Source organism: Arvicanthis niloticus, chromosome 18, assembly GCF_011762505.2.
Source record: "Arvicanthis niloticus isolate mArvNil1 chromosome 18, mArvNil1.pat.X, whole genome shotgun sequence".
In the NCBI taxonomy this organism is placed as follows: domain Eukaryota; kingdom Metazoa; phylum Chordata; class Mammalia; order Rodentia; family Muridae; genus Arvicanthis; species Arvicanthis niloticus.
This window is the reverse complement of record NC_047675.1, coordinates 34,862,594-34,888,073: the sequence shown is the minus strand read 5'-3', so window position 1 is coordinate 34,888,073 and position 25,480 is coordinate 34,862,594. Positions and strand designations below refer to the sequence as shown.

At 48.1% G+C, this 25,480-nt stretch overlaps 1 protein-coding gene across 4 annotated transcripts in view; it reads right to left on the bottom strand.

Moving 5' to 3' along the window:
• Positions 1-25,480, bottom strand: part of Zfhx3 (zinc finger homeobox 3) — a 255,867-nt gene that overhangs the window by 114,311 nt on the left and 116,076 nt on the right. The gene's annotated exons all lie outside the window — the stretch shown is intronic.

Sequence of the window (25,480 nt, the reverse complement as noted above, 5' to 3'; positions counted from 1 at the left end):
CTACTTGCTATAGAATGTAAAGCCTCTGGGAAAAAATAAATAAGACCAAAAGAATATCCACTACTCTATATGAAAGTATCCACTTATTAAATGAAGATCATGGGACTGGTCATACTACTGAACTCCAAACAGTATCAGGCATATCATCTGGTTGAAAATTATAATAATACATAAGGTGTTTGGAAGGGAGTCTGGGGTCCATGGATGCTCACAACAACAAAACAAACCAAAAAAAAAAAAAAAAAAAAAAAAAAAAAAAAAAAAAAAAAAAAAAAAAAAAAAAAGCAATGGCCAAGCCCATGCACTTTACAGAAGCCCAGCTCTCCAGCTTCCCCTTTGGGACTTGCATTATTCCAGAAGCAGCTTTTGTGTCCGGCTCATCACACTGGGCAACCAATATGGCCGGCTCCCCTGACACCCAGTGAACAGCATCTCTGGAGCTGGGCCTTCAATACAGCTTCAGATCCATGGGAGGTCCTTAAACCTTGGTGGCTGATGGTCTGAGTGAATGAGGAAAAGCCTTTCCCACTCCATCTGAAGCCTGGCCTTTGGTGTGCTTGTCGAGCCCTATCTAATGGACTCTAAATCCGGCTCAGATTTCAGCTCTGCCTGTCGCATAAAAGCAGGCCCATGGTGGTTCCTGATTCACTCACCAATCTCCTCTTTCTGGTTTTGGTGACTTTTCCTGTCCTGCCAGGTACTTCCTTCACATGCTAAAATGACACAGGAATCAAACGGCAGGGTGAGAATGATGACTATGGCGACTACTGACGGTCTCTTCTTCTGGGGGCCCTTCCCCATCATAGCTGAGCAATTTTTGTCTTTCACTCGGTCCCAGGACTGAGGGAATCCCTGTTAGGGTCCGCCATGCACCAGCCTTTGAACCTCACTGGGCTGCACCACCCCTACTGAGCTAGAAGGTTGGGGACTGGAGAAAACAAATGTTTGCTAATATTTACTACTTGTTTACATACTATTTTATGACAGGAGACAAATGACTTTAACTGACTGTACCTAGTGACCTCATTTTCTTAGTATACAGATCACAAGACAGCATCTCCCTCCTTTCCCTCCAGATAGACAGAATGTCCCAGGCTCGAGGACAACTGAGTGGTCACAGATGTCCCAGCCTTCCATTTCTTATATATACACACCTAGTTGTGTTCTTCTGACCGCCTTCTGTGTTTCCTGAGATGGAGGCTGGTCATGGTCACCGAATTCTGTTGTTAATGGGAAACTAGGTACAAGACTTGGACACACACTGCGGGAAGGGGCACAGAGGTCAGCAAGTGAGGGCAGCTTCCACAACACCTCTTGGGGGGCAACTCAAGCTGTGGGACCCATAAATAGGTGTGGGCAGAGCCCACCACGCCTTTACAGAAAAAGATATTCCCACCTGTCCATCAGTGGCAAACATGAAAGGGTTAATAAGGTCAGCGGATGCCATGATGCTGCTCAGAGACCGGATGAATGGTAAGGTGCACAGTGAACGCCTCAGCTCCCCGGTTCTCCTGACTGAAGAGAGCCACAACCTTTCTTCTCCACAGAGGTGTCATCCCTAGACAACATCAGCTGCTCCTGCTTGGCTGTCCTCCTATCTATCTGTGACTGAGGACTTATCTGACCCTCCAAGTCTCTCAACTCCCTTGAAGAACCACCCATGGATGGTTTGCCCTCCTCCATTTCCAACTTCTAGGACCTGTAAGGGGTGAGAGGGGAACACGCCCCACAGGGGCTCCAAAGTCCATAGCTGTTGAGTGTTATCTTTCCCCTCTCGGCTATGTCCCCAGCCTTCTGCCTGGCTGCCCAGCTCTACCCAAAGCAGTCCCACTCCTAGAGGATGCTCCAACATCCTGAGCTAAACCTCTGCAACAGGATTCTGCTCTCAAGTCCTCAGTGGAATTAGACCCAAGGACAAACTTGCCAGCAAAACAGTTTTTAAACTTATTTTTTAACGTAATTCTATGTTTTATGTGTATGTATGTGTATACCACATGTATGCCCGTGGAGAACGGAAGAGGGTATCCCCTGAAATTGGAGTTACAGGTGCTTGTGAGCCATATGACGTGGGTTAGAGATACTGAACCAGTGTCTTCTGGAAGAGTGGCAAGGCCTGTGTAACCACTGAGCCATTTCTCCAGCTCCAGGAAACTTATTTTTAAGTGGCAATACACAGGAAGGCTTTGCAGTGTCTAATCCAACATTAATCTAGACATCCTCTCCTCAGAGACATGTAACTCGCTCTTCTAACAGGCCAAGAAATAAGACTAGGCCAGCAAAAGGCCAGGGACCCTGCTGAGGCAGGGGCGTCTCTTTGGGCAGAGTCCACAAACCCTGCTACAATGTATCCCAGACAGCTCCCATCACTGAAAGGCAAATTCACTGGAGCAAAATGGTAGTAAAGTTTGTGGAACAGGAAAGGAAGAAAAGGGAGACAGGGCCAGAGAGAGGGTAGCTGAGACACGACCTTCAGGAAAGTTTCTGGAAGCTGCAACACACACCAGCCAGATGTTCCTACCAGAAAGGAACATGAAGACATGTGAACTCAAGCCTGGCTGTGCTCCCTTTCCTGGACCTGTTAGTAGCAAGGTGCTGCCAAACAAGAACTGCCATGTTTCTAAAATCTCTCAGATTTGTGGCATTTTACAGGTTTAAATCTTGAAACCTTCAAATGTTAGAGCCGAGGGACTGTGGAAGTAAAATAACCAAATGCCTGGGGAACCAACATCCAGTCCCAGCTTTGGTCACAGTCATAGCTTAGGTTTGTTTTGGGATAGAGTTTTAGTATCCCAGGCTGGCCTCAAAACTCATGGCAATCCTCCTGCCTCAGCCTTCCAAGTACTAGGATCACTATTTTATTTATTTATTTATTTATTTATTTATTTATTTATTTATTTATTTATTGGAAGTGGTCATTCTCTCAGCCTTAACACCCACTCCTTTCATCTCTTGACATCGCTCTTTCCTATTTCCTCACACTTCTGACCACCCACGAAAACAAGAGAGAATATTCTCTGTCCACTACAAGCTATTTTCATTATTCTCTCTGTACATGGTGTGCGCTGGCTTTTGCCTTTTCCTCCTGCACATGCTTCTGTTTCCAGCACAGCTACCGTCCGTTGTATGCATCTCATTTCTGTCTACAGTGAGACCTTCCCATATGGATTCTCAGTCTGGAAGGCTCCACACACCTCTCACTGTCACTCAGGATCCCTGATGTCTGCTTTGCGGATGTGGAACATTCCCTGTGGACACTGCGAGGCCTCTGAAGGCAGGAACCATGCACCTGTCTACTCTGAGCTCAATACACAGAACCCAGATCTGCTCATAGTGAGAACGGGGGAGAACACGGTGGCCTCTGGCACCCAGTGGAGTCTTCCACTATAAATGGAGGAACAGCAACACCACATGCCACACGAGGCTGGAGGGAGTCAGTCACTGTGAAAGTACCTCATAAATGCTAAAGCAAAATGAAACCCATGGTCAGCAGATGGTGGTGACCGATTTGAACAGGAGGCTCAAAAAGCCTACCTACCCTCATTGGCTAATTTCACAGGGGTGGGCCCCCGAGTCCACATTGCGATGAGTTAATTACTCAGTCACGCATTCACCTACCTTAATGGTGAAATCATCAGGTTGCCAGGAAAAAACCTGTTAGGAGGACCGGCTTGCCTCTGGTCGTGAGTGAGTCCTGCAGGTGCTGGCTGTGCTCCTCCGAGCCAACGTGACTCATGAGATGACACTAATCGCCACCGGGCTTTGTTATTACGTGACCTTCATCGAGTCACCCTTCCGGCCCATTTCGGCAGTACTTAGGCCCTACCTTACGGCATCATCTCGACAACGGACTTCAGCTAGTGATGACCCAGGAGCACTTTGTCTTTGGAAAGAGCTCTATTACTTAACATTTAGAATAATACCCACAGTTTCAGGTTGAGAAATCATTCTGATTTTAGCAAAGCTGGAGGCTGCAGGCACTCACTAACGAGTGGGGGGCCCTTACCACAGCAACACTGAAAACTACTCAGTCTCCGGAACAAAATGACTAGCTGCGTTATCAGCACGGGGCCGAGGCAGGGTTAGTTACCATGAAACCAGGGTCACTGCGTTCAACATCTAATAAGCAAATTCTTCAGATCACAGGGATAAACCAGAGCCAGCCAAGCTGATAACAAATGCATTTTAAGGATGCTGGGAGTAGCACAATGTCTAATCCACAGTTTCCCCGGAATTCATTAAAACAAGCCTCTAAGATGTCTCATTTCATATCACTCCGACCAGATGTCAGGAAAACTCTGTGAGTGCCTAGAGGACAAACACCTCAGAGGCTGGGGCTATCATACCTCACGGTCACCCAGTTCTGGCACTGCAATAGAGGAGCAGTGGACTGGAATGAGAAGATCATTTGCTATGTGTACCAATAAAACTTTATGTATAAAAGACAAGTGGCTGGCTTGCTTTTCCTCCTCTGTGGGTAATATACTGATACTGATCTGAAACTGAACACTTTACCCAGTCCTGTGAAAACCCACAAAAGCCTGGTCTCAAAGAAGGCAGGAGGCCCTACACATGCACCCTCAGTCTGTCTCTGCCCCACCCCACTTCCACACACACACACAAGCAAGTTACTTCCAACGTTCAAACCTTAATAAGGGAAAGGATTGAAAACTTTCTATAAAAATAAGCTGTTGAAAACCAAAGGCAAACGCCTAGTCAAGATGATTCAGCTCTGAACTATGAAATGGCTTCAGAATAATTAAACGGCATTCCTTGATTTTCAATGTAAGAGCTTCTGCGTAGTAAACGTGCCCTGGGTCATGTGATCCTCAAGTTTTGCATATCCTTCTGTAACCCAAATGGGAAAAGGGTAAAGACTGGACATTTATTCTGAGCTGAGCAACAGCTAAAAACGGACTCCATATTTACCAAACCTACGATCCAATAAACAGCAAATGCAGACCCCTCTGACACTCTCCAGGAGAGCAGAGCAGGTTTTATATAGCCAAGGGGGCACAGGTGGAAGGTGACACCTGGGTGACTGTCACGTCTGTCTGCGTGTCTCCCTACAACCCATGCTGGTGCCTCCTAAGCACCTCCTGAGAACAGAAGGCTGGGGAAGATCTTGAAAGCTAAGGAACAAGTGGTCTGAAAAGTCTGGACTTAGAAAAGTCATCGCACACACATTTTAATGATAACAAAACACAAAATCACCAGCCCTATAATGATGCCAAGGGGTCTGTCCATCCTACACTGGGACTGATTCATGGGAGAGATGGGGCCGGGGAGAAGCCTGATGCTACCCTTATTCAGTCTGATGGACAGCAGTGGAGGCAAACGGGCAACAGATAGGAACTGATGTTAAGGACTCTTCTAATTACGGGTGAACATTTTAAAATCTGTCAACTTCCTAGGGGACCATGACTTTTTCTGCCTCGAAAAGGGCGGAAGAACGGAAGGAAAGAGAGGAAAAGGAGAAAGAAACAAAGAGGGCAGCAGAAAGGTTGTAACTCCATGCTCATTCTTATCCAGCAGAGGCAGGCGCTCTTCACCTCCTCGGTTACCCATGTCAAACCCCTGCAGCCCCTCTGGGCACTGAATATGTAGCCCTGCTTTGTACCATATGCAAAGACTGTGAGGCCAGCAAATGGGGTCCACGGAATGTCCTGGTTCAACATTTTGTCATATGGTTCAGCATCTGTCACACCGTACTGTGTCACATTGGGGATGAGCACCCAGAAAACCGCCGTGTCTCTGCTTCACCTGCATTCGGCCTGAGAAGCTAAGCTAACCATGCTAGACTCTCCTGGCAAGGGAGTTACTGGCAAATGTGGCTGTCGAGGGGGAAGCCAACTTAATTCTGCCTCGAGAGTTAATATTTGTTAATTGGTAGAAAAACGGTAAAATTAATGAGGACATTAACATAGCTATTTAAAAAACAGCCCCCGTGTTCCACCCATTGTGCCACACGGAACTATCAGGAAGTAATTGAGGGAAAAGGACAGCGTCAATTCTCAATTATCCGCGTGAATGAAGCGCTCAGTGACACGGATAATCCAAGTCATTTACATTTGGATTTAGAAAGTAACATCTTTTTTCCTTCAGAAAACTTACCTTCCTAATTACAGTCTGTTGGATACCATGTTGCAATCAGTTTACTCTCTCTACCTGAGGAGAAAGTCCCTGGAGGAGATAGGCAAACTGCCTCAGGCTCAACACAGAGGAGCCCAAGCAGATAAGGGGCCACCAGCGACAGCCCCCCCCCCGGGGGGGGGGGCAGCAGAGTCACCATCTAGCCACATGTGACTATTTAGACTTCCAGTATGTTGAATACCATTTAAAGTTACTATCCTGGGTCACGGTGGTCACATTTCAAAGTGCTCAACTGCTATTAAGTGTCAAGGGGCTGAGGGACTACCACGCTGGATGCGGCAGGCTTCTGTAACTACAGAAGTTGCAGCAGGCAGCACTCAAGTCTGGATGGAGGGTAATCTCTAGCTACCTGGATTGGGCTTAAAGCTGAGGGGGAGGGAGTGCAAAGCAGAAGAAGGAAGAGGCTGCACTGCCACTGTGACAGAAACAAAAGGGAAATGTAACACTGGACCTTCTCAGCTAGTTTAATTTCAAGCCTGGTAATGGAGGCGCTGTCTGGGGAATAACGCAGGGGAAAAAAAAATAAGCATTTCCACTCTAAGTGAAATGGGCTTTTTAATTAACAAAGCAGAAAATGAGCGGGAAAGGTCGAGGTTTGAGAAAGCCTGACTTTAGGCAGGCATGTGCCCCTGGTGCCTGCCCCTGGCCACACAGCCCGGACACTGGCTGCGAGAGAACCGAAGAGGAAGCTTCTTCCCCCCCCCCCCCCCAGCCTCACTCTGGTAGCTGCCCGCTCAGGTGCCACTGGGAGTCCTGTCAGGCCCGGTGTCACTTAACATCCTCATTAATTATCTTGAAAGAAGAGGGTTAGTAAACAGTGAGTTAATTAAATTCTCAGATGATGCTAATTTGGGAGGCTTTCTAAAGACTGGCAAGGGCAGACGCAATATAAAGGGGACCGGGATGGGTTAGGAATATGAGTTTAGCATAGCTAAACAAATGCCACTTTAAAGAAATCTTATGGAAGCATCAAACATGTCTAAAATGACACTCTGGTCGGAGGGCGGGGCGGGGAGGGGGGTGGGCGGGGGAGGGAGATGGCCATGCTATCAATGAAACTTCTAAGGCGTGTAATCAGAATGTGAGTAAGAAGGCTTTTAAAAACATTTAATAAAAATGTTTATGGGCCTGCCCTTGGAAAGGGAGTCCAGGAGGCCACCAGCATTTAACAGCTCACTGTCCCCGGGACGTGGTCGTGGTGGCATCCACTTTTACCTCCTGCCTTAAACCCATTAAGCGTTTCTAAAACCAGCATGCCCCTCGTGGCTCTGTTTCTTTGATTTTAGCTTTGCAGGCTGCAATCCGTTTATATTTACAGAGGAGTCACCAGATAGTTCCAGGTTCCCCATAAGCTCTACGCACAGCTTCCTCTAGTAGTAACGCCATCTGTTTTAACACCTAGGATATCTGTCAGGTAACAAAGGGAGTCTGCTCATATTAGCAAACAGACATATCTTGTAACAGGGGTTAGTTTCTCTTTGCACTGATGTATCTCACTGAAAGGTCTACCTAAAAAAAGCCAGAGTTTGTTGTCTCTGTTTTGAATCCTTGGATTTTCAAGTTCGCATGAGGGGACCCCATGGTACAGCAGCAAGGGCCCCGTGAGTGCGCAAACAGTAACTCGTTTTAGTCCACACAGCAGCCTGATAAATGCGCTGTCCCAGAATTTGAGTGATCTGCCCCAAATGGCAAGTGGGAAGTCTGTGTTAACGTGGGTACGAAGGGAGAGAGTCAGGTTTGATCTAGAGTTCTCAACATTCCTAAGTGCTGTGACCTTTTAATACAGTTTCTCATGCTGTAGTGGGCCCCCAGCCATACTAAAATTATTTTCCTTGCTACTTCGTAACTGTAATTTTGCTATTCAGGGAACTTGTAATGTGAAACTCTATGTTTTCCAATGGTCTTAGGACCTCTGTGAAAGGGCCATGTAATCCCCAAAAGGGTCGAGACCCACAGGTTGAGAAACCATGCTCTAGAAACCATATGTGCTGTCTGGAGAGCTATCTGCTATCCTGTGCCTCCATAGACAACTCCAAAAGCTCAAGGAGGCACACATCTGTCATGCCAACATTCTGGAGGCTGAGACAGGAGAACTGCAAATCCAAGGCTAGCCTGGGCTATAGAGCGAGCACCAGTCTAGCCTGGGCTCCAAAGTGAGACCCTATCACAAAACAAACAAACAAACAAACAAACAAACAGAGCTCAAGGCCTTCAAAATGGAGCCACATGTGGCCAAGTGCCAAGATCTGAAGGCTAAGAACTCCTCACAAAACAAAGAGACTCTGGTCAGTTCCAACAGAGGCAGCCCTCTTGTAGCTTCTTAGAGCTGGGCCCAGGAACCCTCCATCCACCCTTGGGAGGGATGCTCAAAGGCCAGAGACCACAGTGCTCACTGCGAGTCACGGGGACAAATGGGCCTCTCCACCAATTACACAGAAGCTTACCACTATGAGGGAGCACCGGAACAGTCACAACCATGATGCACTCGGGTCTGCGAAAGTGACAGTTAGCCAGAAAAAGGATAGAACTTGGTGATGCCCCTGAGCTCTGTAGCTTGTTAATAATGCTATGTCAACTTGTTTAATCTCGACTGTTCAATGTTGGGCCATCTACAAAGAGACAGAAAGTAAACCCGTCCTACAAAAGAAGAACAGAAGCAGATGCTTGGGAGAGAACCGCCGTATTTTCCCAAGTAGGCCACGACCACCATCCTTTGCCACGACCGAAGGTGACAAGAGAAAGAATGCATGCACCAAGTCACATGCATTCCCCTCACACCATGTTGACCCTCTTCTGAGACTTGAGCAGAGGAGATCTCTCATAAACACCCAGTATCTTAGCTGTCAACACAGTAAGCGAAACTGTCCCAAATCAGTAATAGCTAGATTCTGCCCAAAACTATCCAATGACCTAGATGATAACAGGGAAACCTCCTCTCAAGGCAGAAGAACCTCATATGGAATTTTAAAGGACTCACGGGCTAAACATCCCAGATCCAATATGCTCTTTAAAAAAAAAAAAAAAAAAAAAAAAAAAGTTGAACGTTGATATAACAGCACAACTGGAAAATCCCACACTGGACCTCATGTGGTAAGTCACAGTCGATACAGTGGTGTGCTAAAAATGTGTGGAGTTACTAAGATACGTGTGTGTGTGTGTGTGTGTGTGTGTGTGTGTAACAAATCAGTTTCATGCTTAGACATGGGTCCCACCACAAGATATTTCAGATATTTCAATATGTATATATGAACACTCTGAGAAAATTCCAAACTTGCCAACATGCCTGGGTCCCAAGCATCTTGGATACAGGGTCCTCCTCTGTGTGCCCATTTTCTAAGCTGTAGAGGAGGGTTGCAAACGTCGGTGAGCTTGGAGTGCTTACTAGTCACCAAACACAACTCGAAAGATTCAGCACCCAGAGCTCTTAAATACCACCCAAGACTGATAGTGCAGTCTCGTGGTTCCTCCAACCCAATGCTTTCAATGTTTCACCCTAAGGAAAGTATCATGTGGTTTCTGAGTTCAAGGTCACTAAAACCCACAAAACATGGCCTGGACTACAAGACAAAAATTCAGTCATCAGGCAGATTTTTGCAAGTGATTACAGAAGGTAGCAGGAATGATGAGGGTGACACCTGCGTTCGTTGAGCGGAAAGAGGGGCCAGCTACCTTTCCCCTGAGTCTTCGTCTCCCATCTCCCATCTTTCTACCCAAATTTGGAAACAACTATCATTTCTACTACTCAGCTAGAAGACCAAGGAACTATCAAACATGAATGGCATTTGCTTTGGTCTCTCAGGATCTCCTTGTGAGCAATCTGGGGGTGAGAGGAGCTAATTAGGGTGTCCGAATGTGTCTCTGTACTCGGGAAGGTTGGTGCAGAGCACGCTGGTCAGGAACCAAAGTCAACCTGCAGGCAAACCACCGCTGCGAGATCCAGCTGTCTTTAGACGTCCCTTCAAGGCATTCCTAATAGATCTCAACACTGAAGGTGCTGCCCATCAACTCCAGTCTATAAAAGTCACAGGTGAGAAATAAGAAAATGCAAACAGGTGATAAGGAAAGGGCTTGGCTGGGTTTTGTTGTCTTAAAGACAGGGTCTTACTCCAGAATCCAGACTGGCCTAGAACTCACTGTGTAGTCCAGGCTGGCCCCTGACTCACTCTCCCAAGTTCCAAGATTACGGGAGTGAGCCACCGTGGCCCACCTTAAAAACACTGCTAAATGATGGTGGGTGGGGGTTCTTAGGCTTTGCCACTTTCCAGTACCAAACTAAATAATCAAGAGGGTTGTGTTTAGGCCGGAGTCAAGGTAAACTAATGAAGCAAGAACAGACCTAAGATATGACATGTAAGCCTTGCTGTTCGCTGTGGGACGGGCAGGTGGACTCTCTGGGACAGCAACCTGAAGCCGATAACTAAAGCTGAAAAACAAATAGAGATCCTTGCCTCACAGCACACACTTAAACAAATGTCAGACAGGTTCAAGTGTGAAAGCACGGAAGGAGGAAGTGAACAAAAGGGACCTGCTGAGATGTGACCTTGGCATGGGAGACGCAACTCCAGATTTCACCAAGGGGAAGAAAAAAAAAAAAAAACAAGCAAAGATTTCACCCTAGAATAACAAGAGACAAGGGGGCGTCTCAAAATGTGCTATCGTCAGTAAGAGACCATGAAGAACTGGAGCCTATAACACAGAGGGAGTCCTCCCCAATACAGAGAGCTTATTCCCCCAACCAGACTGAGTCTTCCTCAACCAGAGAGCATCTTCTTTTAAGTTTCCTTCAGTACTAAAAAGTTGCAAACCACCTGAACGTCAAATGAAGGGGCAGCTAAGTAAACCACAGAACATTCATAGAGCAGCACACTCCACAGCTACTGAATGGCCTGCCGTGGGGCCAGCAACGGGGGTGGGTGGGGAGAGGGACTTGCCATCAAGCCTGATGACCCAAGTTCAATCCCCAGGACCCACAATGTAGAAAGAGGGAACTGATTCTTTCAAGTTGTCCACTGACCTCCACACACGCACACACACACAAATAAACAGGTGAATCATAAAATAATGATATTACTGTGGAAAAATATTCACTGGCATCAAATCAAGGTCACACAGCAGGCATTGGTAGTATGCACTTGTGGTATAGACATGAGGAGAAGCAGTTTAAGGCCAGTCTGGGTGACATGAAAACCAGTGTCCACCTCTGCACCCCGCCCTCTAAGAAAAGGTCACACAGTGTAAAACTTTGCAAATGCTAGTTATGAGTTACTTACAGAATCGTTTTGATTCTGCAGAATAACAGTACCATATCTGTACCAGAAAAGGCTAAATTTGCATGTACCAGCATATTTTAAATTAAAATCACCTCTAGGTGGTGAGTTTGGGAATAGCTTTCTTTTTTGTGTGTTCTCTGAACTTCATAGCATTTTAAAGAAGCATTTTCAAGCTAAACACGAATAAGTAAAAATTTGAATACATATGTAAGTATAGGAAGCTGTTAAGTTTGTCGAATTTCCATTATAAATCAAGAGGGCTGGGGGTGGGGGGGGGAGGTTATCTGCTGAAACAACTCGATCAACAGGACAGAAGAAAACAAGGAGCTCCCTCCTTGGGTCTTGGGGCAGCTTAACCCATCACTTTCACGGAAAGGAGCAAAACCCGGCTCATTTCGAGGTGCTGTGAGTTCCATAGGAACTAAGGGTTTGTATGGCCGCTTGGTGAAGGGATGGGAGGGTAATAATACAGATGTTTGTGTTAAAGGGACAAGCACAGGGGGACTTCATCAAGAAGGCCGTGTCTCACAAGGACCACCATCATCCATCACATGGGATAAGGATGTGGACTGTGATGATGCAAGTGATGGAAAGAAAGCTGGATGAGAAAGACACGTCCAAGGGTGGATGACAAGGAGGGGCCGTGACCTCCATCCTGACCTCCATCGGGTGACAGTGCACTACAGCTGTGAATGTCATACCAGGGAAAAATACTGAATGACAAATAAAAATATTTCCCCGCCTTGAAAACTCTTTTGTTTAAAGCCAATGGCAAAATACACCCAGGACTGTGGTCTATAGACCAATCGGACCACAAGAAGGATCTTACTCTTGTGGAAGAGTTGTGAACAAGATGGAGCTGCTTCTACCTGTGGTGGTAGTGACGTAAGCAGCCTTTCTCACACAGGGAAGTAAGTGTCCTGGAGTCAACTGTTCCCAGAAGAGGAACCCGAGGGCTGCTGTTCTGAGGTACTTAAGTGGGACATTCCTTCACGGGGTTCAATATTTCCTAAATGACCTTCAACTGGTGGGTGCTGGGAACGCCTACTAAAAACATATTCTATCTTTCCAGTCTGTACACACAGAACAGTCTCACAGATGAGAAACACTACCTATCCTTTAAAACTGTTCCCCAGTTACTTCTGACACCCGAAATAACATATCTGCTTTTTTTAAAAAACTGTGCATGCATGCATGCCTGCGTGTGTGTGTGTGTGTGTGTGTGTGTGTGTGTGTGTGTATGAGAGAAGGCATGCAGATGTGTACATGTGGAGGTCAGAGGACACACCTGTCATTATTCTCTGCAACGCCACCAACCTCCTTTGGATCAAAGTCTCTCATTGGCCTAGAGATTGGCAACTAGGCCAGACCAGTAGGGAGCCTGAGGGACGGCCCTCCTGTCTCCTTCTCCCCATGTTGAGACTACAAGTGTGCATGCACTACCACAACCAGCATTTCTGTGTGTGTCTTAGGCCTGAACTCAGGTCTTCAAGCTTGAAAGCCAAGCACTTTCCCTGCTGAGCCACCTCACCGTGAGCTTATCGTTCCTCAAAGAAATGAGAAATACAAACCACCGCCAAATTCTATACCACTAAGATGAAACAGCTCTTACCAATATCTATCTGTCTGGATATGTCCGGTCTATAATATGCCAAAGTATTACATACATGCAGTAATCAATACAGGCCGTGTTTTCCTACTGCACGGGGGCTATCTTTCCTACTAAGACGTACATACACACCATTACTTCCCACGGCTACCCAGCGAGCTACAGCAGGGGCATGCTGTAACTGTTTTAACTAGGACAACCAAATGGTTTACTAACTTAAAAATAAAAACAACTAACTACCTGACATAAACAACGTTGTAAGAACAGCCACAGATATCAATGTCCAGAAGCCCGCAGGACCTTGCTAGATAATATGCCCACTGCACTTTACATTCTGATAGACATCCAGGGGAGAAAAAAAAATTGAATAATCCCCATGGCCGGCCGCCAACAGGGCTCAGAGGTCCTAGAAGCCTTTACGATTAAGAGTATAGTCAACCTGAAACAAACATTGAAGGGGAAAGTGGCCTGAGTAACTAAGTGGCTTCCTTGAGCAGAAGACAACTGAGGTCTGTGTGGGGAACCAAATCAACCAAGAGCCCCGCCCCCTGGCCAAAGGTGGGCATCCTTGCAGAACATACAGTCATCCTCTGGGTGTTCTCTGGCTTCTGGTTCAACTGCTACTTCTAACCGGCAGGCCCCACTCCTTCTCCCTCCCCACCCCGAGTCTCCTGCTCCACCTGCATTATTCTGAGAGAGCTGCAGGTAACCGGGCAACATCAGCAACACAGCTTCCGGAAACTGCAGCTCCTGGAACCATGGGCAGGTGCTGAGTGGGAAACAAAGCAGCCATTATTACTTCTTTCCTGGACCCCAGGGCTAAAAAACAGAGCTGTTTCTTCCCCCTTTCCTTTCTGAAGTAGGAAGAGCATGAAGCTACGGGAAGAGGTGTTGTGGGTAACCCAGCGAGGCAGAGAAGCCAGAGGGGATCTGGTCTGTTCAAGTGTGGTCTGAGCAGGGCGATGGAAGAACCTTAAGAGAATGTGAATTCCAGGCCATCCTCAGTCCTATCCAACAGAATCACAATACTAACAGGAGAGGCACGGAGAGACAGCTACCAGACATGGCTGCTAGATGTGTAGCAAGGAGTCCTGGGGTCTGGAAAGAAGGGACTCTGACAGAGAGCAAAAAGGGGTTAGCACATGTGGCCAGCTCTCAGCAGGATACATGCTGGCTCAGGCTCTGGGATGCTTGGCTGGGGCCTTGTCCTAAGCAAGGAGGAGACAGGCCTCGGCTGGTTTCCTAGCAACCATGGCAGGCGGCAAGCAGTATCCCAGGCAAGGCTGTCCAGGGAAAAATTAAAATGGCCACACGCACAGATGCAGAAGGAAAGCAAGCCCGCCTCCCAGCTGGGCATGGTGGGAGGCACGCAGGGGCCCCTGCCAGCTGGTCCCTAAACTAAGCTCCACTGCAAAATATCTGGGATGGGAGGACAGTGAAGGAAGTGGCCTCAGTGTACTGAAGCATCAGGACATGACCACAGAGACCACATCTCAGGGCCAGGCATGCACTCCTGACTGTCTTCCTGCCTGCTTGGTCACAAGCAGGGACATGGGAGCACCGTATCTGGGCTGCTTTGTACACCCAAACTCTCCTCCCTAACATGACTTCATCTGGCCCATTCCTGCTTGACACTGCCCTTCACAAAGTGAACACTAGTGTCTGATCATCCCCAATCCCCTGTAGGGGCTGTGAGGCCCACCTGCCCTACATAGGTGACACTCCTTGGGCCATGGTCATCTGTACCTTCTATACTAACCTAAGCCTGTCTCATCTGATCCCACCTGTCTTGCCAGTTAAATACCAAGTTGGGGGTGGGGGTGGGGGTGGGGGTGGTGCCAGCATCTGGAGCAAAGGGCTGCCATCCAAGCTGGCTGCCAAAGCACAGAAGACGTCTGCCCACCATACTGAACACAGAGACAAGGTCACACTAGGACCAGATATGCCTGCAAATGGTCACAGATGTCCTCCAACCCTGTGGAGTGCACAGTGTGACTTCTAAAGCACTTTCTAGTACCTGGGGTCTTTTGTTCTGTTTGTACAAGACTGTCCTGACCGGGCATTGGTGGACTGTCACATGCTACACAGTTTCCAGAATCCTACTCTAAACATCAGGATATCTAATCCTAGATTTCCTCTGTTCTGCAGATGACACTATGGCCGATGCATAAGGAGGTGGGGCTGGCACCTGTCAGAGCTGGGGACATTTCTGTCATTTCTGGGAGCCACTTTCACCCCTTGTCTTGCTTCCTTGCTCTGTCCACACTAAGCTCTTGGATAAATCATTCCACTCATCACATAGTAAGGCTGCTACAGGCCAAGTGGATGGCTCAGCTAGGAAAGACACTTGCTGCCAAGTCTGAAGACCTGGGTTCAATCCCCAGGATCCATATGGTAGAAGGATAGACCTAACTCCCGAGGTCCCTGAAAGCTGTCCTCTGACTTCTCCTGCACACTGTGGTACATGTATGTAGACAGACAGACACGCATGCATGTGCACACTACACAAATGTAATAGTTTTAAAGCTGTTACGAGGACCAATAAAATTGGTATATAAGGCATGTAACATGCCTAAACATGACAAATACATTTACACACGTGCGTATGCTCGGATCTATACGTATGTTACACACAAGCATAACCTGCCACCTAGGTTATCTATAGTAAGGAGAGAAGAAACAGATCTATTCTTGGTACATTCAAATGCCTCACTGTCTGACACCCAAACCAGTATGCCAGTGCCCCAGGTTGTACAACCCTGACTCTGCCTCCCTAGACTGACTGTACAGCGCACATAACATCCAGGAAGCACACCCAGGAATGAGGACTCTTCGCCGAAGCCCATGTAGCACTTCCCAGATCTCAGCTATGACCTCATCAATCTCAAGTCTCTCTCCTTGGTGGTAGATGAAGTGGGAGCTAATGAAAAACCTAAGGAAATCAGCGCCACTAAGGAAACGCCAATACTCATTCACCAGCAGCATCAGCAGTGGACCGTTCTCCCCCGCCCCCCCAATCTGCTTCGTCCTGGCACTTAGACCGTGTGGCTCCCGGGTAGGGCCCCGCATCTCTGTCTCCACATTCCCTACGAGGCCTGCCTAGCAGAGCTATTACTCATTAAGTGTCAAAATAGTAATTATCACAGGTGGTGAATGCGCAAGCCGGTTCTCGGCTGGCTGTACTGGACTAGCCCGCACTTGCCTGGGGCACAGGAGTTTAAACAGTCAGAATGCTATGCCAAGCACTGGCCTTGCTTCCTGTTTACTTATTTATTTGTTACCATCAAGGAGAGGTGAGCATTTCCTGCTTTTAGAGCTGGCTTAAATGGGCTAACCCTTTGAAGCCACACAAAGCCACGCCCTTGACCCAGTTTTTGTTGTTGTTGTTGTTGTTTGTTTTTTGAACTAAAGTTAGAAGGAGCAGAGATTTGACTGTGCCAACCCAATGCCAATGCTCTCTTTCAATGGGGCTTTCTCAGGCGCTGTAAGAGCTTCCTAGGAAGACCGCAAAGACACCGCTCTTGCTACCCTCCCAGAGATGGACAGCAAACCAAAGGTAGGAGCAAACCACCTCAGAGCCCGAAGGGTCTCCAGCCAAGGCTTCTAACTGTAAGTTTTTAACCTAAATCCCGTCAAGCCAGCCAGCCAGCAGAATGGAGAGTCACTACTGTATCAGTCACCCTAGACAGTATCAGGCAGAACAAGGGTTGGGCGGGACCATGCCAGCCAGGGTCTGTGGCCACCCCAGTGAGTGTTAACTACAGCCTGAGCCTTAAAAACCAACAGGCTGCAGAATGTCAGGCCTGCACTATTAATTTGCATATGACATTAATTTTGTTGCCACTATGTTAATGTGTGATTAATTCTGTCATGGGTTAGAGCAAGGAGAATTAGTTAATTGTCAGGCCGCCACTCCTCCGCCACCAACTCTCTTGCTCAACCTCCACCGCCCCGCTAGCTTGCTCCGAGTTCCCCCGTATTAAACATCCTGAGTTTTCTTCCTCGGGACACTCATCTCCTTTGGGATTTTAGTTCCATCTCCTCCCACCTGTCCTATAAATGCATTTTTAAACCTGAGGAATGAGAACGCCCACCTTTGGACCTTACCCAGGTGAGTGGCACACCCTACCCCCCTGTGATTCTGAACTCTGTCCAGGCCAGTCACAGGGGTGGTTGGGAAGGTCTTACAACTGGGACAACACAGGTCCCATTCGTATCCACAGCCAGGTGTCAGTGTCTGTGACACCAGTATATACTGTGCAGGCTGTGCTTTATGCGCTATGCAAATAACCCACAGAGCTAGAAAGGCGGGAATGTGGAGCTAATACGAAGGAAGCCATTGCTCTATGGTAGAAATAGATGACCGGCTTGCCCCTTTCTCCTAGCTGCCCAGAGCCTGACTAAATTCCCTTTGAATCCCCTCTCCCACATCTGTACACCTTGTGCTCAGCAAAGGTGGGCTCCTCCTCCTCTGTCGTGGTCACACTGCAGACACAGTTTCACTTAGTCCAGGGTGACCTCGAAACTCACTCTGTAAGGGTGAGCTAGAATGTTCGCTCCCCGTGCCTCCACTACCCACAATGCTATGGTTGCAGGTACGTGCCACCACGCCTGGCTTCTGGGGTGCTGGTTGCCGGAACCTAGGGCTTCGTGAATGCTAACTGAGCAGTCTAGCAAATGAACCCCAACCCCAGCTCGCTGAGTACATACATGTTCACCCTGTCCGTGAGCCTGCCGCCTAGCTAGCTAACTCTGCTGGAAACAGATACAGAGATGGAGAGGAGGAGGGGATGCTCTAACAAAAAGAGCATCTGAGGCCCCTGAGGCTACCAAGGCAGAGGAACTGGAGCACTTCCCTGTGCCAGAACAATTAATTTGAGGGGTTCAGGAACACCCAGGTCAGACTCAACAGCTCCTGACTGAAGCAGCAAAGCCAAGAATACCTGCCACCGCTGGTCAAGAAAAAGGTCACCCCTTGGGGCTACCAATGAATGTTAGCAGTTAAAGCACTTACTGTCCTTTCAGAGGACCCCAGTTCTGTTCCCAGCATTCACATCAGGGATCATTACTACCTCTAACTCCAGCACCAGGGCATTCAGCACCCTCCACTGGCTTCCTTGGGTGTTCTCCAACACCACACACACACACACACACACACACACACACACACACACACACACGAGGAGGGAGCGGACCCTTGTAATGATAGACACCAGCTTTACTGAGCTGAAGCTCGCATGTCTCCACTTAGCTCCCTACTGTCTGTAACCCAACTCTCTGAAGGAATGAAGGCAGAAAAAAAGGTGGGAGTGAGTGAACTCCCCCTATCCAACATCAGAACCACCCGAATCATCTCGCTCATAGGGCTGGAAGACCAAGCGCCATGCTGTGCTAACATTTCTTACAACAGCCCCTCCCGGGGGGTGGGGCAAGAATGGGTACTGGGCAAGAGTGGGCAGTGAGTGGGTTGACGTCTTTGAAAGACATGAATAAGATGATCACAACTGGCTTGCTGCCAGCAAGATACACGGCATGTTTAGTTTCTCCACGCTATCCCTCATGGACAGTCCTGGGGATCAAACCTAGGGCCTTGCACGTGCTACACATGAGTTCTACCAAGAGGCTAGAAGAGGGCACTAGAGCCCCTGGAACTGGACCTATGGATGGTTGTCAGCCAACACGTGTGTGCTCAGAACCCAGCTTGGATTCTATGCAAGAACAGCCAGTATTTTCTTAACCTCAGAGCCATGGCCCCCAAGCATTGACTCCTGCTCACCACAGTGACAGGAAAGTCACTTACAAGATACAAACAAGAGTCCACGATTCTTCTTCTTCTTTTTTTTTTTTTTTTTTTTTTTGAAGCACAGAGCTGTCTTATAGCTTGGACGCCACTGTTTGAATTTGAAAACTTATCTATCAACTATATTTTTTAATTAGCCAGGAGCAATGTGCTTGTGGGTTATTATTATTGTAATGTCTCGGTGTTTTGCTGCAGGTATGTCCTTACAGCTAAACTCAAAGTAGATACAGCAGAGAGACTGAACATAATTTCCCACGGCCAGTCCCAAAGAAATGCATGTGTTTCGTCTGTCTGTCTGTCTGTCTGTCTGTCTCACATTCATGACACTCACTCCATCCCCTTTTCCCCAACTGATAAAGACTGATACAATCATGGAAAAGGCAAGCAAGAGAAGGGAAACTTGCCAACGCTAGGTTTCCAACCCTTTCCTGTAAGAGAATTCGTTTTAAATGAGTGGAAAGACAGACTCTACTACAAAGCATTTCCCACCCTCTTGTGGAAGCTGCCACACTCCCTCTCAGATGAATGGGAGATGCTGTTGCTGACTGTGGGTCCCTTCTTCCTTCTCAGCTCCTGCATGGCTCTCACTGCTTCAATACGGGCATTGCCCACACATAAAACCGGAGTTGTTCAGCACGTGAGAAATAGGTCCTTGACCACCCAGGGCCATTAAAGATCCCATGACATTTTTGTAAACCGACCAAATTCCATCGCAGACAGCAGGCTCAACAGCTGCCATGTTCAGTCCAGGGAAGATTACATATTCCCAGCCCTTCCGGGCAAAACAGAGACCAGCTTCCTTACTCAGGCACATTCTCCAAACCTGTCCTGGCCACCTCATCTGGATACATTCTCAACCCTCAAAAGGTCTCAGTTTCCTATTTTTGAGGACTGACATCTATATATGGGTGATGGCCAAGACACCAACTTCTCTTCCAGGGCTCTAAGACCTGAAAGGGACCTGAAGGCAGGAAAAAATGGCCGTTATACACAGAGAAGTAACCACAGGAGAGTCCCAGCACAGGGACTTCTTAGGCGTTTCTCGTGAGAAAAAAAAAATCTCCCATTAAAATCTATCCTAAGGGGCTGGGGAAAGTAGGTGACGTGCCTGCTGAACCAGAGTAAAGACCCAAGCTGGGATTCCTAGACCCAAGGTATGAAAGCCAGGCCCTGTGTCAAGTGCCTGCAATCACAGGGCTAGGGAGATGGAAACAAAGAGGTCCCTGGGGCTTGCTGGCTGCTGAATTGGTTCCAAGCCAGTGAGAGACCCTGTCCCAAAAAGCACAACAGGAAACAACCAAGGAAGACTGTGCAGTCTCCAACTCTGGCCTCTATATGGATGGGTTCAGATTCTGAACACTTAAATCTCTTAACTTCTAGCTCCCATACACATAATGAGTACCACCACCTCCACCTCCACCACCTTCTCCACCTCCACCTCCACCTCCACCTCCATCTCCACCTCCACCTCCACCACCACCTCCATCTCCACCTCCACCACCACCTCCATCTCCACCTCCACTGATCACTTCTTTATGCCAGGGTCTCATCCTATACTACAGGCTAGCCTCCCTACTAGGATTATAGGCGTGAGAAAGACCCCATGGCCACCATATATTTTAAGGAAGCCTAAACCTTCCTTTTCCCTCAACTTCTCCATCTACACCTGTCCTCAGCTGAAGAATCTTCCATCCTTTCTTCCCTTGGATCAACCAAGTTGTTCTTTCCAGGAAAAGCCCTGCCGGGGGAGAGGGCCCCGGGGCCCTTGGTCTGCTGGCTTGCCTTGAAATCTATATAGCAAGCCGGTTCATTTACAGACAACAGGGACAGAGAAAGTAGCATCATAGAATACAGTTACATGGTGAGTCGGGGAAATGTTGATGCATCTACACACCCAATAAAAAATTATCCCCATGACAGTAGCCTTCCCAGAGTCCTGGGAGGGGCTGGGGGTTATGGAGTGGCAGTGGGCCTCATAGTAGGTCCCCCCACCCCGGGCCACCACCCCTCCACAGCCGCCCTGGATGCCCCAGAACAGCTTTCCATGCCAGGCACACCCCCAGCATTGTGCTCTCTCCAGCGCACTCTTCCCCACCAAAAACCCTGAGGCCTCCGGAGTGTACACTAACCACAAGCCTTTGAGTGGCTCATGTATTTACAAACTGAGGCATGTCGAAATCAAAGGGGATACCACATGACATAATTCGCATTAAAATGTCAACAGGCTGACAATTTATAGAGTCGATCCACGGAAGGTGGAGAGGACTAAGACTTAGTAATTGTTTAATTCCTGCTGAAACCCCGGGCCGCTGTGCCTTCGGGAAGCCAGGATGCACTGGGGGCCTCCAGCCTGTGCATCACCCCTTGGGGCTGGCACCATGCCAAGACCAGGCAACCGGGTTAACCATTTAGGGGCTGCATGCAGCTAGAGGAGAAAAGCTAAGAGCAGAATCCAGAAGGAATGAGAGGTACACGAGTATGCCCTTCCACACCATGGCTGACATGGGACCCAGAGAGGAACAGGCCCCTGACCCCTTTACCTCCTGTGTATTCAGAAGCTAGAGATTTGAGTGACAGAGGAGACCAACCCTGACTGCTCTGGGCAACAGCCTGTTCCCCCAGACCTAAGAGCGAGTGTTTGCACCGGGATGGGGAAGGAGCCCCAAAGACCAATGGAGTCATGACCCAAACTAGATTCCTGCTCAGACAGGATCACCCCTCAGAGTCTATCCCACCAGTCACTTTGCCTTTGCTCACCATGAAACAGAAAATATCAATTCTTACTGCCCGCCTCAGACTGTTTGAGGTATGGGGCTTTTTTTTTTCTTTTGTTTTCTGAGACACAGTCTAACTACTATGTAACCCAAACTGGCCTTGAACTCACAATCCTCCTGCCTCTACTTCCTCCTGAATCCTAGGATTACAGGCATGCACCACCACGCCTGGCACCAACCTCTGTCCCATATACAAGGTGTGATTCTTCCTGGACTCCTGAAACTGGTTTTGAGTTACTTTAGAAGAACTGACCCTGACCGCAAGAGGTATCTTTCCCTTAAGGAGTGTGGGGCTGGTAAAAGCCAAAGACTTTGAATTGGCTTAGGGAGGGTTTGAGTAAACGCTCTTGACTGCACCCTAAAGCCATGAGTCTAGTTATCTTTAATCACCCCAAAAGAAAGCCTCACCTAGGGGGGAAAAAAAAGCAAAACAATATACCAAACTAGATGATTCAGCAAAGCTCACACAGTATTATTCACTTGCACCAGTCCTGACAAACTGTCTGGAGAAGGTGGGCTTGCTCTTGGGGACCCGTTCCCTGAAGATGCCCAGGGCCAAATGGGCTACAACAAGGCCCTTGGCACAGGCTGTCTGTGTAAACAGTGGCACTTCATTCTCTCTTCTACCTCATTAACTGAAACACATTAAAGCAATCGTGCACTGGGGTCAGAAAATGAAACTGCTAAGCCAAGCTGATAGATTCCTCACTGGCTGTGGGAAAGGGGGGGGGGGGGGTGCAGGGACGGGCACAGATGGTACAACCCTGCTCATGGACAACCAGGCTCCTAGCACCCTATGAGGAAGGGGACCAAGGAGGGTCAGAAGAGAAAAGGGGAGAAGAAGAGACGGTCAGGAAGAAGAGGGGAGGGAAGGCGAGAGGGAAGAGGAGGGGGAAGGAGAAGGGGAAGGGGAGCCATGCTGGCTGGTTTTAGGTCAAGTTGACCCAAGCTAGAGTCATTTGGGAAGGAGGAATGCCAGCTAAGAAAATGTCCCCAGCAGGCTGCCCTGTGAGCAAAGCCTGGGACATTTTCTGACTGGTGATTGATATGGGAAGGCCCAGGTCACTGGGCAGTGCCACTTCTGGGTGCCAGTAAGAAAGCAGGCTGAGCAAGCCACGAAGAGATGGGCAGGTGGTTAAGTGGATGCCTGCAGGTTCCTGCCCTGTTGAAGTTCAGTTTTCATTTCCCTGTACCATGGACTGTACTCTGGAAGTATATGGAAGTGTCCGACGGAATAAGCCCTCTCCTCCCCAAGCTGCTGCTTCTGGGCAAGGTGTTTCATCATAGCAACAGAAACCAACCTGCTACAGACAAAAAGAGAGGGAGAAAAAAAAAGGGAGAAGGAAGAAAGGAAGGAAGGAAGGAAGGAAGGAAGGAAGGAAGGAAGGAAGGCAGGCAGGCAGGCAGGCAGGCAGGCAGGCAGGCAGGCAGGCAGGCAGGCAGGCAGGCAGGCAGGCAGGCCCCACAGGCCTAACAAGCAGAACTTTCCCCTTGTTTTGTCTTTAATCTCCCCAAGGGAGAAGACTAGCTAGCAGCTGAAGAAAACACTACCGTGAGATTCCACCTCATGGATAACATATGGGTTTTTTTATCAAACTGTTCAGAAATGGGAGGGGGAAAATATAAGGGAGCTTATGAGAAACATGAAGGCCAAAGGTCAAAGCAGAGGCAGGAGAGAGAAAACAGAAGGCAGTGAGCTTGGGTGGGTTCATCTCTCCCACAAGGATCTGTGGAATGTAGAGGAATCTGAAGACTAAAGTTGCCCCAAGACCCTGGGCAGTAGGGATGCCTCCGATAGCAAAGGGCTGAAAAGGCTGTGGGCGTGGCTCAGCTCTGGAGTGCCAGCCTAGCAAGAGTCCTGAAGAGATGGGCGGGGCATCCATCTCCACTGCCCAATCAAGTAAGAGGAGGGAAGAAGGTCAGCTCTGCTCTTGGGGGCTAAGAGAGACCCAATGCTACCTCAGCCCTCCACAGCTATGGGAAGAAACTTGCGCTTCCTTGTTTTTAGCTATGGCCCACAGTGACTATCAGATTGGAACAGACACATCTAGGAAAACAAAGTACTTATCGGACCTACTGGGCCAGAAAACAAAACCAAGGCTTACGCGTTTCCCAAAATAAGAACGATTATCCGAGCGCTAAGGATAAATGACAAGAACCATGACTGACACGTGACCAAGGGAGGCAAAAGGCCTGCACGCGGACCTTAAAAACACGTAAAACTGATACTAATTGGGCTGACCCCACATCCTGGGCACTACAATATCGTGATTGGTAGATGATTACTACTTGGGAAGTGAATGCTATTATGCAAAAAAGTCTTTTGCATCTCTTCACTGGAGCTCCAAGAGCCGCTGCCTCTCCTTTGCATTTTTGTAGGTATTTCCAACCCTATAGGCTCCTGGCATCTCCACGCAGTTCCCGACTCCCATGTAAAAGCGTCATGGAAACATAGCCCTCTCGGCCTATCACCTCAATTAAGAGGAGCAGCTAGATTTTTTGGTTTTGTTTAGAAATTTATTTTGGGGGAACCCTCTCTCATCTAAGTTCCAGGCAGGCAACGAACCAGGTGAGACGTTCATGTAGTGTGTACTGGGCACATGGCTGAGGATGTTAAAGTAGTTCAGTGGGACTGGAGGTCACCTGTTGACTTGGATCTGTAACCAGAAACCCTGAGGCTAGCCATGTATTTCATTAGATAAAATGTGGGGAAATCAGCTTTTAAAAGAGAAGGTGTTGGGGGGGGGGGGAGGGGGAGATGCATCTACAACTAGGGTAGCCAAGGACATTAACCTCCAAGATTCAAACAGAGATGAGGAGGGATGGATTGTTTTTAAAAATAAATAAAGTTCCAGCTGAAAAGGAAACTTCTGGAATATCTAAAATTAATAGCTCACCACTGGTTGCCATGGAAACAGTTTTTTGCATACTTGACTTGCAGGTGCTGATTGTGAGGAAGGGAGAAGTTGGGGACTTGAAGGCCACAAGCAGGGACACAAATGTAAACATTAAAGGGGGACTCCTAAGGCAATGTTAAGTCAGCCATGTCACAGACACTGGGGCTTTCCATGTAAATGAACTCGCTTATGCAAGTCGGGGAAGGGCGGCTTTGAGGCGCCAGCCAACCCTGGGCTAGTGTCTGGGGGGCTGCCCCCACTCTGGGATGGTCTGTGGTATTTCCAAGGTTACAGGATGCACTCAGATGCAGGCACCAAACATGAAAGGACAGCGGTGTCAGATATATTCCAGTTTAATTAGAGTTCAGCTTTCTTTTTGTTCATCTTTGCCTCTGTGGTGCACACGTGGAGGCTGCTGCTTTGGGGAAGTTGCCCTGTTGTGGCTTGCTTGCTTTGTCTTGCTTGCTTTGTCTTGTTCTTTCTTTCTTTCTTTCTTTCTTTCTTTCTTTCTTTCTTTCTTTCTTTCTTTTTTAAATATGTGTTAGCCTCTGTCGAAAACAGTAAAAGAGTAAGAAAGGAAAGTAGCTCCTGTCTCTGAAAACGCATTGTATGCTCGGCATCAATTCCAAGCCTCCACATCCTCACTTGTAGCTACTGGATTTTGATCGAGTAGGAGAGATACAGCTACACTGATGCTGGACATTTTAAAAAAATTAAAGATGGGTGATGGACAAATGGACAAACAAACACACGGATGGACAGACCAATAAAGCAGCAACACCTCAGGTTGTGGACACCAGGATTAAGAGACTGGCAGTAAAAGCGACCTCATAGCTCGCTTCTCACAAGTGACACCATAGCTGGTACTCCACAAAGAAGGGCTGACTGGCTGGTCCTTCTGAACACCAGCCAGAGTAAAGCTGGCCCTGGATGGTTTCCAGAGTTCCTATGTACTTCGCTGGGGCCCTTCTTAGAAGAGG